Consider the following 14,461-nt stretch of genomic DNA (forward strand, 5'->3'; position numbering starts at 1 on the left):
ATACACAAGTCTGTGTCTGTATGTAGTGTGCTTTAGTTTTCTTTGAAAATGTTTTTTATTTTATACATTTAGTCACTATACATCACTTAGCACGTAAATTCAATCTATCCAACATGAATACACTTCATACCAGTCCAATTAAGGATACAGAACACATAATTAATAGATAATAATCCATTTCTGTGTCCCATAAGTCTTGCCTCTCTGGTGTGTGTGTGTGTGTGTGTGTTTTAAGAGCTTTTTGCTATAGGCTGTGTGCACTCGCCAGAAAGACAGAGACAGAGAAACAGAAAGCGAGAAATCACCCCCCCAGGGGGGGATGGCCACGCCACAATCCCTTCTCCTCCATTCTCCTCTAGGGATCTTGGGAACACACGCACACGCGAACAGCGTGAGTTTAAGCCATCAGGTCCAGGACTCGAACCGTGGTCAACTACATGGGAGTCCAGCAACATAGCCATTATACCAACTGCCGGCCCTGTCTGTTTTTATCCTTAATTTCTTTCCTTACATTCTCCCCCTTCTCACACCCACTGCCCACAATTTCTATGGTATACATAACCATTTCCAATGCTTCTATGTCCTCTAATCTCTGTTTGCACCACAGAGTGAGGACAGTCAATATATATTAAGTGGAGACATACAATGCCTCTCTTTCACAGCCTGGTTTGTTTCCCCCAGTAGTAAATCTTCCATGTTCGTCCACTTTCTACCAAATGCCAGGGTCTTGTGTTTTTTTTATGGCTTAATAGTATTCTGTAGAGTATATGTGCCACACTTTTTCAATCCATTCATCTGTTCATGAGCATCTGGGTTTGTTCCATGTCTTAGCAATTGTGAGTAACACTGCAATAAACACAAATGTGCAAGCACTTTTCCAACTTGGCATTTTCCTATCCATTGGGTAGATACCCAGGAGTGGAATTATTAGATCATATGGAAGTTCTATTTGTAGGTCTTTTAAAAACCTCCATACTGTTCTCCAAGTGGCTGGACCAACTTACATTCCCACTAGCAGTGTAAGAGAGTTCCCCTTTCATAACGTCCCCACCAGCATGTATGGTTTATTGTTTTTTTTAATCTTCACCATTCTGACTGGGTTTAGGTGGTATCTCATTGTGGTTTTGAGCTGCATCTCCCTTAAGATGAAAGATGTTGAGTATTTTTTCATATGCTTTTTGGCTGTTTGTATGTCTTCCTTAGAGAGTTGTTTATTCACCTCATTTTCCCATCTTTTAATTTGGTTAATCTTTTTTTTTTTTCAGGTAAGCCACTTGAGTGGCTTAATATCTATACAAACTAATACACTAGACAATGAGAAGAGATACATCAGCCTGTTAATAGTTGGTGAATTTTTTTATGAATGTATTAATTTTTTTTAATAATTATTTTTTATTTATTCATTCTTTTTTTTTTTTTTAATTTGACCAGAGAGAGACAGGGTGAGAGTGAGAGAGAGAGGAAGTGAGAAAGCAAGCCACCAGATTCAGGACTCGAACCCTGGTTTGCCATGTGGGAGTGTCCAGTGCCTTAACTACCAGGCCACCTGCTGGTCCCATTAGTTGGTAAATGTTTTTTATCTTTTTACTTCTGTAATATTTCCAAATATTCTGCAATGACTACATAACTACTTTTTTTAATTGTAAAAGATTCACATATGCTCACTAGGAAGAGGGGAAGAGAGAAAGAGACACATATGCTCACTAGGAAGAGGGGAAGAGAGAGAGAGACAGAGAGAGATCCCCAATGGGGTATGGTCACACCACAATTCTTTTTTCTCCATTTCTCCCTCCTTTCAGGATTTTGGGTATACACACATGTGCCTGGCATTCTCCCTTAACACTAAGCTACAGAGCCAATCTGCCAAGTAACTTCCTTACTCCAACTATCTTGTACCAGCGGAGATAAATAAGGTGGCTAGGGCTGGTTCCATGGCATGGCATGGTGGTAAAGACAGCCATATCCAAGGGTCAGCAGATGACACGGAGGTTAAGGTGACTAGATCCTTCTTGGCTGAGTCTGTGATCTGAGTCCTAGACCTGGTGGCATGAAACTCATGCTGAGCATGTGTGTGTGCATGTACCAAATCCTTTGACAAGAGCAAAAAGACATAGACATCTCCCCCAGGGGGTAGGGAGTGATCTCTTGCTTTCTGTCTCTCTGCAAGCACAAGGAAAGATTTTTTTCCAGGACAAAATCTCTTTAAGAAAAAATGATAGCCAGATCTAGAGACCAGCAGGTGGCATTGTGGTGGTTAAGGCACTGGACTCCCACATGGCTGAGCACGGTTTCGAGTCCCAGACCTGGCAGCTTGCTTTCTCACTTTCTCTCCCTTTCTTTCTCTGTCCCTCTTTGGTGAGCACATGTGTCCTATAGCAAATTAAAATAATAATAATAATAATAATAATAATAATAATAATAATAATAATAATAATAATAATAATAATAATAATAATAATAATAATAATAATAATAATAATAATAATAATAATAATAATAATAATAATAATAATAAATTAAATTAAATGAATAATTAAAAAGGGAGGGGCCCGGACAGATCTGACATAAATAACCACATGGTTCAAGTCTCAGACCTGATGACTTGGAAGCATGCCAAGAGTATATGAGTAAGTGCCCAAAATTCTGAAAGGAGGGAGAGATGGAGGTAACGGCATTGGGGCATGACCATTCCCCATGAAGGGTGCTTTCTCCTCTCCTCTCTCCCTGGTGAGCACATGTATCCTCTAGCAAACAAGCAACTAGGTAAATAAGTAGGGTAAGGTAAATAGTACCTCACTACCACCCCACCAAGGTTGAGGGCAAAAATGTAAATAATTTGACTCTGTGATAACTGAACTGAAGAACCAACTAGGCCAGAGGAAATCCCACCTTGGAATTTTTTGATACATGAAATAATAAATGTTCCTTACTATTTAAACTTAAATGAGTTTTATTTCTTACAGTCAAATGTATCAGAAATAATTTTACTTTGACATGAAAGAGGAGTAAATATTCTAAAAGGGGTCTTAGCTGAACTCGAAGGTAACTATTTACATCCCTAGCCACACAGACAAAAGATTTATTCATGTAATTCTGAAATTGCTGAGGTTGTTTTCTAAACTAGGCCTACAATTTACAGCTGGCTGTGTTACTCATTAAAATGTTATCTGAGAAATACTCCAGTATGCTCTTCCCATAGGCGATTATATTTCCATTTGTATTTGTCTGCTCAGACTACCATTAATAAAATACCATAGTCTGAGTAATTTAAATAACAGAAATTTGGGGACAACAGGTGGTGTGGTGGGTAAGGTGCTGGAATCCCACATAGCAGACTGCAATTTGGGGCCCAGACCTGGCAGCTTTTATTCTCACTTTCCCTTTCTCTCTTTTTGGTCAAATTTAAAAATGGCCTAGTGAGTGGATAAGGGAGCTGGGTTCCACATGGCCAACTGTACAGTCCAAATTCTGGCCCAGATGGCTTGAAAACCACACCAGGAATGTGTGTGCATGCCCAAAATCCCAACAGAATGAAGAAATGGAGGAGAACGAAGTGTAGTGTAACCATCACACACTGTAGGGTGCTTTCTTCCTCTCCCTTTCTCTCTGTCTCCCTCTGACAGTTGCACATGCCCTCTGGCTTATTTGTTTCCTCACAGTCTGAAGACTGAGAAATAAAATGATCAAGGTTCTAGCAGGTTCTGTCTCTGGGAATGGATCTCTTCCTGGCTTATAGATAGCAGCATTATCACTGGGTCCTAAAAAAGAGAAAGAGAGGCAAATCTCTGGTGTCTCTCCCTTTTTTATAAGGACATTAGTTGTATGGGATGAAGACTCCGTCGTCCTTATGACGTCCTTAAAGGCCTTATCTCCAATTCAGTCACACAGGGGCATAGGGCTTCAACAGAAGAATAGGAGGGAACACAATTAAGTCCACATCATAATCTTTTTCTTCAGACATTAAAAAATGAAAAGGCCCAGGGCCAGCAGGTGGCATGGTGATTAAAGGCGCTGGATTCCCTCATGGCCAACAGCTGTTCGAATCCCAGATGCTTTCCCTTTCTCTCTCTCTCTCTCTCATCAAATTAAAAAATAGTAATAACAAATGGAATTAAATATATAATTCTTTTTTAAAAGATAAAAATAAATAAAATTAAATAATTCTTTTTTAAAAATGTAAAGGCCCAAAATACACACTTGATAGTAATTCTTTTAACAGTTATGTATAATTATTTCATTTTCAAAGCATTTTCACACAGTAAACTAAAAAGCAGATATCATGGTTTTACAGATGAAGTAGTAAATAAAGTCTGGACACCCTAATTTGTCCAAAAATTCCCTAGTAAGTATAATATGTAGAGGAGCTAGAACTTAAAACCTTTATCTAAATCCTAGTCCTGTTGTCTTTATATACTTCTTAACCTTATCATATGCACTTGAGGTATGAGAACTTTGTTTCACGTAAGATAGGAATCCGAGCAAAATGAACTCTACAAGAACAAGGTTACCTTGTTGAGTGAGCCTACGTAGTCAGCAAGCCCAATAGAGAAATATACCACAAGCCTGGAAAAATTTTACAGTCTTGATGGCATGTTAAGGAATTAGGATTTCATCTTAATGCTAATTGAAAAACACTGAAGGATTTTCAGGAAGAAAAAAATATGACTAATTTTAGGCTTTAAAAAGATCACCATCAGGGCCAGCAAGTGGCATGGTGGTTGAGATGCTGGACTCCCACATGGCCGGCCATGGTTTGAGTCCCAGACCCAGTAGCTTGCTTTCTCACTCTCCCTGCTTCTCTCTTTCTCTCTCTCTGGTAAGCATATCTGCCCTATAGCAAATTTTAAAATAAGCATAATAATAATTAATTAAATAATTTTTTAAAAAAACAAAGTCAGAGGCTGGCAGGTGGAGTGGTGGTCAAGGCACTAGACTCTCACATGGCCAACTGTGGTTCAAGTCCTGGGTCTGGAAGTTTGCTTTCTCACTTTCCTCCCTCTCTCTTTCTCTCCCTCTCTCTGGTCAAATTAAAAAATATTAACAAAATAAAATAAATTCTTAAAAAGAAAGAGAGCGATCACATCAGAGGTCAAACAGAGCAGCAGTAATTAAACAGTTGGTAATAATGATCCACATGAAAGGGTTCTGGACTCCTATGAGAGAACTCCCTAAATACAGTAGGCATGTACACACCCTTTATCTGTGGCTAGCTAAATCTGGGTGTGGATCATAGCATGAAGACGCTGTTTGGGGGTTTCTCACTGTCTCTCTCTCTCACTAATGGAAGAAAAAAGTAAGCTTTAAGAGGAAAGAAAGAAAGAAAGAAAGAAAGAAAGAAAGAAAGAAAGAAAGAAAGAAAGAAAGAAAGAAAGAAAGAAAGAAAGAAAGAGGGAGGGAGGGAGGGAGGAAGGAGTGTGGCATGGCTATACCCCCTGGGGGATGTTTACTCACTTCACTCCTTCCCTGTCTCTTTCTGGCAAAGGTGAATGCCCTAGAGCAAATTTCAAAAAAGAAAAAGAGTTTCCGTAACTTGCCCAAGGCAGCACTGCTAGGAAGGTATAGAGCCACTATGTCTCCAAAGGCCAGGTCTTCTATACTGCCATACTACCTCCTAGTCTATAATTCCAAGAGGGGACCACACAGCGATTTAATGTGGCAGAGTGAAACTACTAAAACGGTGCCTCTAAGATGAACCACTCCATTGTCGTCATTAACAAATTTGTATACCACGTGAATTTTAATTCACTCAAGGGTAAAGAGAGGAGATTCAGAAAGCTGACTTTCTTAGGATAGCTGAGAATGTATTTCATCTACAGAACAACTGAAATCCTATACAAGGATTCCACAGATGGGAGAAACAAAACCTAAACATTTTCTAAGTTCCTCCTTATTGAAGTGACAAATTCACATTTTTAATTGATATCCAAATAAACGTAACTTTGCTGGGAAATTAGTTAAGCAATATATGCATCTTCTAGCGAACTACTAACTGGGGTACTATAGTTAACACTCATAATCAACACCATCCTTAATTAACTGACTTGAAAAAAAAACGAAACACTGCTTTAAAAGAATTTCTTCAACATTCTGTAAATACCAGCAAAAGTACTTTGTCCTACCATTGAGTCTATTTCCTCACTTAGCTTAAAGTAAATTAGGTCCTTGGGAAAGTCAGGAAGAGTTTTTCTATGCAAAAATGCATCATGACTTTCCTACCCAATAGTTTCATAAGCTCAACCTTGGCTATCTTCAGTCTATTGACTCAATCAAATTTCGAAATCAAAAGTCAGGCCCAGTATGACACTACCTAGCAAAAGATTTTTATCCTGGGACCAGCAGTTGGCATAATGGCTATGTCGCTGGACTCCCATGTAGTCGACCGTGGTTCGCATCCCGGACCCCGTGACTTAAAACTCATGCTGGGCATTTGTACATGCATGCCCAAGACCCCGAGAGGAGAATGGAGGAGAAGGGACTGTGGCATGGCCATTCCCCCGGGGGGTGATTTCTCACTTTCTGTCTCTCTGTCTTGCTGGCGAGAGCACATGCCCAATAGCAAACCCCCCAAAAAAAAAAAAAAAAGACTTTTATCCTAATTCTTAGTTTCTTCTGTAAAAGCATAAGGATTATAAAACTGTTAAATCAATTAATGGGAGCCGACAGGTGGCATGGTGGCTAAGGGAACTGAACTCCCACATGATCAACTGTGGTTCAAGTCCTGACCTGGTGGCTTGCTTTCTCATTTTTCTTTTTCTCTCTCACTCTGTCCCTTTCTGGTCAAATTAAAATGAATAAAAGTAAAGACATAAACAGTATTAAATTTAAAAATTCTTTTAAAAAAAGTTTCTCACTTTCTGTCTCTGTCTTTCTCTCTTTGTGGCGAGCACACACGCCCTATAGCAAAAATGTCCAAAAATAAAGGGGGGAGATGAGCAATTGGCCTAATGGCTATGTCGCTGGACTCCTATGAGAGAGACAGAGAGACAGAAAGTGAGAAATCACCCCCCAGGGAGGATGGCCACACCACAATCCCTTCTCCTCCATTCTCCTCTAGGGATCTTGGGCATGCACGTGTACACGCCCATCATGAGGTTTAAGCTGCCAGATCAGAGACTCAAACCACAGTCAACTATGTGGGAGCCTAGCAATATAACCATTATGCCATCTGCTGGTTCTGCAAATAGATCATTTAATCACTTAGAAAACTAAATGCCAATTAAGGTGAAATAATAGCACTAAAAAGAAAGTCATTTATCTCAGCATGTTAGTTTAAACAGTTTAGTCCAACACCACCACTACCATTATATCATAGCACAGTACAATAATTAAAGTTCAAGCTATATAACAAAAGTCCACAAAGTATGCCTCTTCAGTTCAAACTTACTATACCCTCCACCCTGCTTTTGCAAGTAAGTTTTACTAGAACCCACACACATTCATTTACATATCATCTACAGCTCTCTTACTATGATGGCAGAGTTAGTAGTTGTGACACACCATATGGCATATAAAGCCTAAAATATTTACAGACCCTTTACAGAAAATATGTGCCCAGTCCTATTCTAGAACAGTGATTCTTTGGTCCCAGAGGTAAAAGGAGTGACAGGGAAGAAAAGGCTGCCTGGCCTGAGCTGATCGGCAAAGACTCTTGCTCATCCTGCAATGGAGGAGGAGAATGGGCAGCTCCAGTCTTCAAGGACCACCACTCAGTTCCGGGAGTCTCAGAGAAAGAATCAGCAACAAGGAAGCAAAGGCTGCCCAGCCTGACTTCATCAAAGACCTCTGCTCAGCCTGTAGCAAGGAAGGAAGGGCTACAACTATATTCTACCTGTTCAGCTCAGTCACCAGCCATACTGGGAGTTAGAGAGGTCTCAATATACAGGAATCAAACACTTGAAGACAGTGAGGTTAGAGGAATTCTCCTCACAACCACCCTATCCCTGAGCTATAAAGGAGAGAAACTCCCCTCTGAAAACCTGAACCCAAAACTTCTACTGTGGATTCCACACTCCCACCCACAGTAGAGGGAAACTGGCACAGAGCTAACTCACACGGCAGGGAAGCGCACAAATGCACAGCTACAGAAACATACCCCAAAGATGTAGAAAGAACGGAGTGTATCACCCGATAACTAAAAATCAAAGCAGAGTTCTAAGAAACAGCAGAAAAGCAGGAAATACTTCCCCAGAGGAACATAACTCCTCACCAACAATGGATAAGACACAAGAGGTCACAGAAACATCAGAAATTCAGAATGTTCATCAGAATAAAACTCAATGAGATGCAAGAGAAAACAGCTAATTCTAGGAGATGAGAAAATCTCAAGAAAATCTTCAACATATGAAGGAGGAACTCCATAAAAAGACAGACGCCCTGAAAAAGAATGAAACAGAACTTCTGGAGATAAAGAATACAATTCAAGAGACCAGCAGATAGTGGATTACGTGGCTGGACTCTCACATAGTTAGTTGACCACAGTTTGAGTCCCGGACCTGGCGACTTAAAACTCATGCCAGGTGTATGTGCATGAATGCTCAACATCCAAAGAGAAGAATGGAGAAGGAATTGTGGCCAGGTGAGTGACTTTTCGCTTTCTGTCTCTCTGTAGAGCACAAGCGCCCCACAGCAAAAATCTCTCCAAAAACAAAGAATACAATGTGGGGGGCAAGCAAGAAGTGTGGTGATTAAGATGCTGGATGCCCACATAGCCAACCACAGTTCAAGTCCTGGACTCAGTGGCTTAAAAATCATGCAAGGTGCACGTGTGCCCAAAATACCGAGGGGAGAATGGAAGAGAAGGGATTGCAGCATGGCCATCCTCCCAGGGGGTAATTACTCACTTTCCCTCACTGCTCTCTCTGGCAAGCATACACACCAGATGAGACCACACAGAAAAAAAAAAAAAATCTCTGATCTTGAAGAGAAAACCTCCAATTTAGTTCCAAGCAACCAAAAAGAATGGAATAACAATAAAAAAATGAGGACAGGGCCAGCTGGTGGTATACTACTTAAGGTGGTTAGATCCCACGTGGCCAACTGAATAGTTCAAGTCCCAGACTAGAGGCTTGAAAATCATGCTGCACAGGTGTGCATACATACCCAAAGTCCCAAGAGGAGAATGGAGGAGAAGGGACTGTGGTATGGCCATCTCCTCTAGGGAGTGATTTGTCATTTTCTCTCCCTCTCTCTCTCTCTGCATATACCTTACAGCACACTCTTGTTCTTTTTTTTTTAAATATATTTCATTTTTTTATTTTTCTTTTTAACTTTGTTATAGGGTTCATGCACACAAGAGAAAGTAAGAAAGCAAGCTGCCAGATCTTCGGGCTCAAACCGTGGCCGGCCATGTGGAAGTCCAGTGCCTTAACCACCATGCCATCTACAGGTCCCTATAGTATACCTATAAAAAAATTAAATAAAGATACCATTAAACAGCAAAATATCCATATAATAGGTATTTCAGAAGGCAAAGAGACAGGTAGACACATAATGTTTTTCATGATATATTAACAGAAAAATTCCAAAATTTAGAGAGGTATATGAACATCTAAATCCAGGAAAATACAAAAGACACCAAACAGATTTAATGTAAGAAGATCCTCTCCAAGGCATTATCTTATAGCCAAACTGGTATTAACACACACACACACACACACACACACACACACACACACACAAAGACAACATTCTAAAAATGACAAGTTACCTACAAAGGTTACCTCATTAGACTAGCATTGGACTTAACTGGAACAATGCAGACAAAGAAAGAATGGGAAGACATTTTTAAAATTCTGAAAGAAAAACAATTTCAGCCAAGAGTACTATACCCAGAAAGATTACCTTTTAAATGGGAAGGAGAAATAAAATCTTTCCCCAAAAGCTCAAAGAATTCACCAAAACTAAACCAGCTCTTTAAGAAATACATTAGGGCATATTACACAAGGAAAATAAATAGAAAGTTAGAGAACACAAAACAATTAGGAAAAATAAAGCAAAATGACAGGGGTAAGTCTACACATATCAACAATAATACTGAATGTCAATGGATTAAATTCTCCAACTAAAAACACTAAAACTTCAGATTGAACTATTTCACACAGAAGCAGGTTTAAGTACAAATCCAATTATTTGACATACAGCTAACTCCATAGGTTTCCTACTGCATTTATACAATTATTTAATTTTTTTGAGAGTTGTTTTTGTTTTGTTTTGGCTAAAGGGCGCATGTGCTCGCTAGAAAGATAGAGACAGACAGAAAGCGAGAAATCACCCCCCCCACCCCACCCCCCCGGGGATGGCCACGCTGAAACCCCTTCTCCTTCATTCTCCTCTCGGGATCTTGAGCACGCATGCACACACGCCAAGCGTGAGTTTAAGCCACCGGGTCTGGGACTCAAACCTCAGTCGACTACATGGGAGTCCAGCGACATAGCCATTATGCTAACTACTGGTCCCTTGTTTTTGTTCTTTTGAGGATTTCCTTTTTTGTTGTTTTTTTTTTTAAGAGGTTTCTGCTATAGGGCGGGTGTGCTCACCAGAAAGACAGAGACAGACAGAGAGACAGCTAACTGCTGGTCCCGAGGATTTATTTCTTTATGTACAATACTACGGTCTTACGAGAGCTACAGTGAGTGAGTGAAAGTCTGCTTTTTTCTCTCTTTTCCTAATGAGGAATTGTTATATACAATTTTACCTATTTCTAACTGGACTGATGATTGATACCACAAATCTTTTCAGAAAATAAATTCTTACAAACTCTTTTATGGATATGTTAAGATTATGTCTTTTTCAAAAATCCATCCTCTTTAACTTACAAGACTTTTTGATGTCTGATTTTTTTTAATACTTTTTCTCTAAAACTGTATTTCACAGTAAAGATATCACTGACAATTCACTATATACTTCCAAAATAACCAACAGAGTGAATTCTGAATGCACACAATGTAATGTAATGTTAAATGTTGAAGGTTGGAGGTGCTGAGTATGTTTATATCCTCTATTTGTTTATTACACACCATATACATACTTTTAAAAACCATATTGTGGGCTGGCAGGCGGTGTGGTGGTTGAGGGCGCTAGACTCCCACGTGTCCCACATGGCCAACCAGGGTTCAAGTCGTAGCCCTGGTGGCTTTCTTTCTCCCTCCCCTTCTCTCTTCCTCTCCCTCCTTCTCCCTCCCTCTCTCTCTCATCTCTGGTCAAATGAAAGTAAACAAATAAAGTTAAATAAAATAATTCTTAAAAAAAAAAATACCGTACCCTACACAGATGTATAATGATTATATATAAATCACAAATTATAATAAATGAGATTTTTTTTAATGTTAAAAAACAATAGTGATTCTCAATAGTAGGTAGACATTAGCCCTATTCTGTAGCATAAGCTTTTAATTTTCTTACATCAACTATGTATATTTTAAGTAAATATTATTATGCATATCCAAGGTATCCAACACAATCTTATGGGATAAATACAGACAGTGAAATCATTATTATAGGGAACTAAATATATCTATTGATCTACATAGCTAACAATTTTTTGGACTGTTTTTGTGACAAGAGCAGCTAATCCACCCATTTGGCAGGAGTTCCAAATGCATGCAGTTGGATTAATTATGTTAATCTCATGTTATATATTAGATCTTTAGACTATTTCATCCTACATGTGTGTTACTTTGTAGCCTCTGCCCTGAACCTCCCCATCACCCACCCCTCAACTCATCCTTAGTAACCACTCTTATTCTGTATCTATATATTTGATCTTTTGTTAAACTGCACAAATAAGTATATTAAATAAACATTTTAGGAGGGAATTGTTTTGGCCTACGCTCCTGCACTAGACTCCAATAGACCAGACTAAATCTAAGTGAAGTCATTCACAATGTCACATCACCAAGCCAAAATCTAGTTGTTATCTAACCTTCTGAGAAATTAGAAATAATACCCTTGTTTCTAATTTTAGGCCAATTTTAATCTTCTCCTTTAAAAAGTAACCCATAAAAAAAGCTTAAAATATTAAAAAAAAAAAAAAGTAACATGAAGGGGGCCAGCAGATGGGAATGTGTTAAGGTGCTGGACTCCCACATGGCTAACTGTGGTTCGAGTCCCGGAATGGGTGCCTTGGCTTGCTTTCTCACTTTCCTTCTCTCTGTCTCTGGTCAAATTAAAAAATAATAATAATAAATAAAAATAAATAATTATTTTTTTAAAGTAACCTGAAGTCAACTGATGCTAACTGATCAGTTATTTTCCTATTTTGTTTCTTTATACCTGCCTTACAAGGAAAATAACTTTGAAATGACCAATCTACTTTTTGTTTCCTTGTTTCTATTTTCTTCAGCCTTTCTCTATCAATAAGGCCAACTTCCCCTACTCAATTTACCAGAACACTTACTGTATTTTATGGAATGAAAAGTTACCCAATTCTAGAATCATAAAGAAAGCTAAGTAAGATTGTCGAACTGTTCATTTTGTCTCTTTTTTAAGTTTTATTGCCATTGTCTTTTAAGTTTATTATTTACTTTTCTATGAGTGAGAGCAAGAAAGAGCGAGACAGAGAGAGGCAACCACCTAAGCAGCGTCTTCATGCTATTCTGCATCCCCAGCTGGGGTAACGGGTATACACACATGCACTAAGGTGTATGGCAGGCCATGGAATACAAACCCAAAACCTTACCATGAGGGTCCAGTTACATTTACTGCTGCGCCACCACTGGGCCCTAATTTTATCTTTTGAGAAGTGAAATCGAGCAGTATTTTTTCAGTGCCTGACTTATTTCACATAGTACAATGTCCTTCATGTTCATTCATGTTGTGGCAAATGGCAGAATTTCATTTTTAAGATTTATGAAGGAACACATGAACACTCATATAAGAGTATGTGACAGAGACACATGACCTCCACAGAGTGTGAACAAGTCGTGACCCCCTTTCTCCAGTCTTTTAGCCTATCTGATCTGGAAACTTGTGTGTGCCAGGTTTAGTTCAGACTAACCTGGCTGGCAACTGAACCACCACGTGGGATCTGGCTTCTCTTCAGCAGTGTATTACCACTGCACCATGCAGCCAGCACATAGATCTTCCTTTTAAAGGAAGAATAATATTTCACTGTGTGTGTGTATGTGTGTGTGTGTCATAGATTGATAGATTAACAGTTTATATATTCACTGGTTCATCAATGAACATTGGTGAACACATCTTAGCTATTATGAATAATGCTGCAATGAACACAAGAACGCACATATCTTTACAAAGTGGTAATTTCATTTCCTTTAGGTATATGCCCAGAAAAAAAGACTGCTGGGTCATATGGTAGCTCTATTTTTAATTTCTTCAGGATTCTCCATACTGTTTTCTGTAATGGCTGCACCAACCTATATTCTCACCAATGGTATGCAGGGTTCCCTTTTCTCCACACGCTCACCAACATTTGTTAATTTGTTATTTCAACTTTTTTATAACAGCCATCCTTTATAGAAATAAATTTAGGGTGATATCTCACAGTGTTTTTTATTTGCATTTCTCTGATGATTAATGATGCTGAGCACTTTTTCATATAGCTATTGACCATTTTTTATGTTTTCTTTTGAGAAATGTCAATTCTGGTCCTTTGTCTATTTTTAAATCTAGTATTTCTTCTTTTCTCATTTTTTTTAAAAGTCAGAAGGCGTGCATGAGAGAGAAAGTACCCCAAAATCTAGAGAGCATGTACGAGAGAAAGAGAAATCACTCGCATACCATAGTCCCTTTTCCTCCATTTCTCTGTCCCGCTAGGATCCTGAACATAGGCACATGTATTAGGCATACTTTTCAAGCTGCTGCTGAGGCCAGGATTTGAACTGTGATGACCATATTGGATCTGCCTCCCTATGCACAGTGCTTAATTGCTGCACTATAGGCTGGCCCCGACTATTTTTTTTCTACTAATAAGTTTTATCCATTTTTCATAAACTTTGGATATTAACTCCTTATCAGATAAACGTTTGCCCATATTTTTTCCTTGTTCAGAGGTTACCATTTGATTTTGTTTTTTAGTTTCCTTTGCCCTACAAAAGCTTTTTTCTTTTGATGTAGTCCTGTTTGTTTTTGCTTTTGTAGCATGAGATTTTGAGTTGGTATACAAACAAGCCAAAAACTCTAGGTGAACATCAACATAACTTGGTGAGCTGATTTTCGGTTTGTTTTTGTTTTAGGTCAGAGGGTTCATGTACACATCAGAGAGAAAGAGAAAGTGGGTGAAATTATAGCCCACTGAGGTCTGATCACAACACAATCACCTTTCTTCCATCCCTCTTTCCCATCAGGATTCTGGGCATGCACTACCAGTGCCTGACATGTTTTTCATGCCATCAGGGCTGGGATCTGAACTACAACCACCATGGGGAATCTGGCTCCCTACACACAGCCCTAAACATTGTGCTACAGGCCTGGCCCCTGGTAAACTTTTAAAAACACTTCTAGA

At 39.0% G+C, this 14,461-nt stretch overlaps 1 protein-coding gene across 15 annotated transcripts in view; it reads right to left on the bottom strand.

Annotated features, from left to right (window-relative positions):
• The window catches only part of ABI1 (abl interactor 1), a 143,028-nt gene that overhangs the window by 93,942 nt on the left and 34,625 nt on the right, over window positions 1-14,461 (bottom strand). The gene's annotated exons all lie outside the window — the stretch shown is intronic.

Source organism: Tupaia chinensis, unplaced genomic scaffold, assembly GCF_000334495.1.
Source record: "Tupaia chinensis unplaced genomic scaffold, TupChi_1.0 Scaffold000001_1, whole genome shotgun sequence".
NCBI lineage: Eukaryota > Metazoa > Chordata > Mammalia > Scandentia > Tupaiidae > Tupaia > Tupaia belangeri.